We start from the raw sequence: 6,579 nt of genomic DNA on the forward strand, positions 1-6,579 counted from the left end.
CAATCGCTACAAGAGATAACGATTATATCACTGATCATGCCCATTCATAAGGATCACTAATGGAGAAATTTTTAAATTCCACTGTTTTTTGGATCGCTCTTCTCCTTCAGTGGTATCAGAGCCACTTACGAAACCATGCATATGATAGCTGTTTATTTTCTGTATTTTCTGTATTAATACGATTAAAAGACAAAATGAATCAAAGAATAAACAAGTAATTAAATTTGGCATCATGTGTGTACGATTTGGATGATTGATGTTGACTATGCTTCGGAATCCGACGTTAGTATGGTGAAGCAGCGATACATCGATCATCCATAGGTTACGCAATTGAGATCAATCAAGTTATATATATGATATAAGTAATCCTGATGTAAAATACGATATATATGATATACTGTTTCTGTTTCGTTCATTCAAACACTTAATGATTATTTTCCTTTGAGCGATCAATGGTCATTTTCTTCTTGATCCGACATTAGTATGGTGAAGCAATGACATGTTGATCAATCATACTGGATTAACAATCAAGGTGTATTTGACGGTCTAAAATTGGTGCATTAGGGTTCACGACGGCACAAGGGTTGTGCTGTCAAAGAGTTATGCAATTAGGGTTGTGATTATGCAAGAGTTGTGCTTTAAAGTATCAAGTGTTGATGCGAAAAACGATGTCAATTTCAAATGAATTATTCATTAAAATTTTGCGTCGGGGCGTCCGCTTACCGGGCAGCGGAACCCCCGGCTAACTCTGTGTAGTGTGATCGGTCGCCGAAATTTAATTTGGTTTTAATTAATTAACAGAATTTAAATTAATAATAATAATGTGTTTATTATTATTGTCTTGTGGTGATCGGTTATGGCCTTAGTTTTCCTTTATTTTGTTTTGGGATTTTAAAATACGACCTGCGTGTCGTGCCTCTCTTTTAATCTCTTAATGTAACTTCTTTTCTCATCTCACTCACTCGTATGTAAAATGAGTTTCTTTTATGTAATTTAATGTTATGAAGAAAGAGAAGAATATAATATCAAAGGAGGACAACCTTGAAGATCTTATTTGGAGAAGCTTAGATCGTTATTAGGTTAGCTTAGGTTCTCTAATTGGCTTGGGAGAACAATTGCGTTAGGGGCCATAACTGTTTCATTATGTATGTTGGTGCATGTGAATGTATATTTATGCATGTGAGAGATGATTTATATGATAAATAAGCCGCTAAGATCAGAATAATTGCAAATTCCCTCAAATTAAATATTAAGTTTATACTTTCCATGTTTTAGCACTCATCAAGACTAGTATCGAATAATGTAGGTTTCGCCTATGCGGGGTGCATATTCTATATTAGTAAGGTGCGATGGGATAATTGTAATATCCAATTGCTAAAACAATGGGTCAAACTTAACTAAACAAATTATAATAAGATTATATATGTTTAGAAGCAAGAGTTGGAAATGATCCATATGATGGATTGGAATAAGGAGTTATTCACCCAACTAAAATATTCGAGAGTTGTATTAGATACAATTGGAAGGAGTTCCTACCTAAATAACCTAGTTTTGTGTAATCCGCCTACGCGGACTTAAAACAAAGTGAAATATGGATCTCGACCCACTAGAAAATCTTCCAACGGGATTTTCCGAATCAAATGGTGAGGGTCATTTGTTTTGAGTAAAATAATGGGAGCATATTTAATTAAAGGCCTAATTAAATATGTTATTGATACTTATATTTTCATGTAGATTACCATGACAACAAACACCTCTAACAACATTTTGGAATCATTCCTTGATAAGGAAAAACTGTCTGGGACAAATTTTCTGGATTGACACCGAAATCTGAGGATTGTCCTCAAACATGATAGAAAGTTGTATGTCTTGGAGAAACCTGTTCCTGAAGAGGAACCTCCTAGTTCTGCACCTAAGGCAGAAAGAGATGCTTATAAGAAGCATGTCGATGATGCCAATGAAACTGCTTGCCTCATGCTAGCAACTATGAACTCAGAGTTTCAAAAGCAACATGAGAACATGGCAGCGTTCGATATGATCGAACACCTGAAGATGCTCTATCAAGAGCAGGAAAGGCATGAAAGGTTTGAAGTTTCAAAAGCCATTTTTCAAGGAAAGTTAGCTGAGGGAGCTCCTATAGGTCCCTATGTGCTCAAGATGATTGGGTATGTGGAGAACCATGAGAGGTTGAGTTTTCCCCTCGGAAAGGAACTTGCGACTGATTTGATCTTGCAATCGTTGCCAGATAGATTCAGTCAATTTGTCCTTAATTTCAATATGAATGATATGGACAAATCTCTTCCTGAACTGCTAGCCATGTTAAGAACTGCTGAGCAAAATCTGAAGTCAAAAGGGAAGTTCATTCTAATGATCGGAAATGGAAAGAGACAGAACAAAAGACCCACCAAGCAGGCTGATATAGGGAAAGGCAAGGAAGTTTCCAAACCCAAACCCACTGCTCCTGCTTTGAAGCCTAGTTGAGGCATAAAGGGAGGCATTTGCTTCCATTGCGGTAAGACCGGACACTGGAAGAGAAACTGCCCAAAGTACCTGGAAGATAAGAAGAATGGAGTAGAGACTTCAACTTCAGGTATTTTTGTTATTGAAATTAATTTATCTACTTCTGTATCATGGGTATTAGATGTTGGATGCGGTTCTCACATTTGTAGCAATGTGCAGGGGCTAAAAAGGAGTAGAGATTTGGCAAAAGGTGAAGTTGACCTACGAGTTGGCAATGAAGCAAAGGTTGTTGCTTTAGCCATAGGAAGTTATGTATTGACTTTACCTAGTGGTTTAATAATTCAGTTAGAGAACTGTTATTATGTACCTGCAATTAGCAGGAATATTATTTCCATTTCTTGTTTGGACAAGTTTGGTTTTTCATTTATAATAAAGAACAATTATTACTCAATTTATTTGAATGATATATTCTATGCTACTGCACAAATGAATAATGGACTATATGTCCTTGATCTTGAAATGCCTATTTATAACATTAATACGAAAAGGATGAAACTTAATGAGTTAAATCCAACTTACCTTTGGCATTGTTGATTAGGACACATAAATGAGAAACACATTTCCAAACTCCATAAAGATGGACTCTTGGACTCTTTTGATTATGAATCATATGATACATGCAGATCTTGTTTAATTGAAAAACTGACAAAGTCTCCATTCATAGGAAAAGGTGAAAGAGCTAATGATCTTTTGGCCCTCATACATACTGATGTATGTGGACCACTGAACATACCAGCCAGAGGAGGTTTTCAGTACTTCATCATATTTACTGATGATTTCAGTAGATATGGTTATGTGTATTTAATGAAACACAAATCAAAGTCCTTTGAAAAGTTCAAGGAATTCAAGAATGAAGTACAAAACCAATTAGGTAAGAATATTAAAACTCTTTGATCAGATCGAGGTGGTGAATATTTAAGCCTAGAGTTTGATGACCATCTGAAAGAGTGTGGGATCCTATCCCAACTTACTCCTCCTGGAACACCCTAATGGAACGGTGTATCTGAGAGAAGAAATCAAACCTTGTTAGACATGGTCCGATCTATGATGAGTCACACCGATCTTCCAAACTCCTTTTGGGGACATGCACTATTGACAGCAGCTTACACACTTAACCATGTTCCATCCAAAAAGGTTGAGAAGACACCATATGAGATATAGAGTGGTAAGAAACCACATATGTCTTACATGAAGATTTGGGGTTGCGAAGTTTATGTGAAACGGCAAATTTCAACTAAGCTTGGGCCCAAATCTGACAAATGCTTATTTATAGGGTATCCTAAAGAAACAAGAGGGTATTACTTCTACAATCCTTCTGAGGGCAAAGTGTTTGTCGCTCGAACTAGAGTTTTCCTAGAAAAGGACTTTATTTCCAAAGGAATCAGTGGGAGGAAAGTAGAGCTTGAAGAAATTCAAAAATCATAAAGAATTGATACACCTATGGAGGAATTAGAGAAGGAAACACAAGTAGTTATGGAAGAGCAACCTGCTCAAGTAGAACAAGACCAACGTAGGTCAAGCAGGATACGTCACCTACCTAAGAGATATAGATATCTCATAACTGATCAAGGTGATGTATTACTCATGGATCAAAATGAGCCTGTGATCTTCCAAGAGGCCATAATTGGTCCCAAGTCTGAGAAGTGGCTAGAAGCCATGAAATCTGAAATGGATTCCATGTACACAAACCAAGTTTGGACCTTGGTAGAGCCTCATATAGGAGTTAACCCTATAGGATGCAAGTGGGTCTTCAAAAAGAAGACTGGCATGGATGGTAAGGTACATACCTATAAGGCAAGACCGGTTGCAAAAGGATATAAACAAATTCATGGGGTTGACTATGATGAAACCTTTTCACCAGTTGTAATGCTTAAATTTGTTCGGATTTTACTTGCTATCGCTGCATATCATGATTATGAAATATGGCAGATGGATGTCAAAATTGCTTTCCTTAATCGGAATCTTCTTGAGGATGTGTACACGACACGGCCTGAAGGATTTGACATACCAGAAGAAACCCAAAAGATATGTAAGTTACAAAGATCAATCTATGGATTGAAGCAAGCTTCCAGAAGCTGGAATCTTCATTTTGATGAAACAGTAAAAGAAAATGGATTCATCAAGAGCGAAGATGAGCCTTGTATCTACAAGAAGGTTAGTGGGAGCATGATTGTTTTCCTGGTATTATATGTAGATGACATATTACTCATTGGAAACGATGTCCCTACCCTACAACAAGTAAAGTCTTGGTTAGGGAAATGATTTCCTATGAAGGACCTAGGCGAAGCAGCCTATATATTAGGAATCAACATCTATAGAGATAGATTACACAAACCGCTTGGCCTAAGTCAGAGTACATACATAGATAAAGTGTTGAGACGCTTTAATATGCATGATTCTAAGAAAGGGTTCATACCTATGCAACATGGCTTGTGTCTATCAAAAACACAATCCCCTTCAACTAAGGAAGAAAGGGATCACATGAATAAGATTCCATATGCATCTACAATAGGATCTATCATGTATGCCATGTTATGTACTCGACCAGATGTCTCGTATGCTTTAAGTGCAACGAGTAGGTACTAATCTGATCTCGGTGATGCTCATTGGGTAGCTGTCAAGAATATCCTTAAGTATTTGAGAAGGAATAAGGACTTGTTCTTGATATATGGAGGTCAAAAAGAGCTTGATGTAATTGGATACGCCGATGCTAGCTTCCAGATAGATAAGGATGACTTTAGATCGCAATCTGGTTATGTGTTTTGATTATATGGTGGCGCTGTGAGCTGGAAAAGTTCAAAGAAGGATACAATTGTTGATTCTACAACCGAGGATGAGTATATTGCTGCCTCAAGTGCAGCAAAGGAAGCTATTTGGATAATAAAAAATTCATTAGTGAACTTGGCATAGTTCTTAGCATTGTGGATCTCATTGGCCTCTATTGTGATAACAATGGTGCTATCAAACAAGCTAAGGAGTGATCCGCTGTCGCACGCGGATCAAAACGAGTAGTTTTTCAAAAATGTAGTTTAACGACAAATTGACTCAAATATCGTTCTCAAGGATTCTTATTTAATTAATCTACCGATAGAAAAGGGGGGGGGTTTGGTTGGTTTAGATTTGAAAAAGTGATTTTTAAAAGTGATTATAAAATAAGCTGACACGAACCAACCTACTGCGTCATCTTCCGACTTATCATTGATTCTTATAAAATTCCAAATCCCTAATGGGTTTGCTCCTATTTGATTACAATTACTATTAACAAGCGTAAAGGAAATTATGCGAGTAATATTCCCAAATTCCGAATTAAGCAAACAGATTAAAAACTATTGCGAATTAAGCAGACACAACTTGATCGTTCGTGATAAAATAAAAGCTATGTTAACACGAAATTGATTCGGGATCATCATTCATCAATCGAATTTAACGATTCTATCTTATAACAACAATTAGATTAAGCAAATAATTGGAATTATAAGAAGAATTCAAAGGAAACAAATTGGAATTAATAAAAACCTCAAAGCGGATTCTGAATTACAGCATGTTGATTCAAAAGGGATTAGTTCTCCATAGCCATCTTGCTAGTTCTCAAAAAATCATACATGAACAGAAAAACGTAACCCTATTTTTGGCTGCCTAACCTAGGTAAAAACACCCAAACCCGTTTCACAACTCAACCGGGTCAAATGTACGATCCGGGCCCAATACAACTAACCCAAACAAAATATAAAAATAATACAGCAAGTTCAACGAAATTTCTGGCCCTGCTACAGTCTGATTCAGCTCTCGACTTCTGAATAAAAGTTGTAGATCTTTTTCTTAGCTTTCTATCGACTGGTAGCACGTCTCAATCCGATACTCCTAGCTCAAGATATGATTTTTCTCACGAAAGCTGCTAATGCTGAAAATTAAATACGAAAATTAAATAAGTGCAAAAATAACATAAATTATGAAAACACATTAAAACATAAAAATAATCAAAGCAAACCGAAGAAATGCTTAAGTACAAACATGGAAGAACGTGCATCCAAAATGCACTGATCAAGGAGCCTAGATCTC

This window comes from Lathyrus oleraceus, chromosome 4, assembly GCF_024323335.1.
Source record: "Lathyrus oleraceus cultivar Zhongwan6 chromosome 4, CAAS_Psat_ZW6_1.0, whole genome shotgun sequence".
Classification (NCBI taxonomy): domain Eukaryota; kingdom Viridiplantae; phylum Streptophyta; class Magnoliopsida; order Fabales; family Fabaceae; genus Lathyrus; species Lathyrus oleraceus.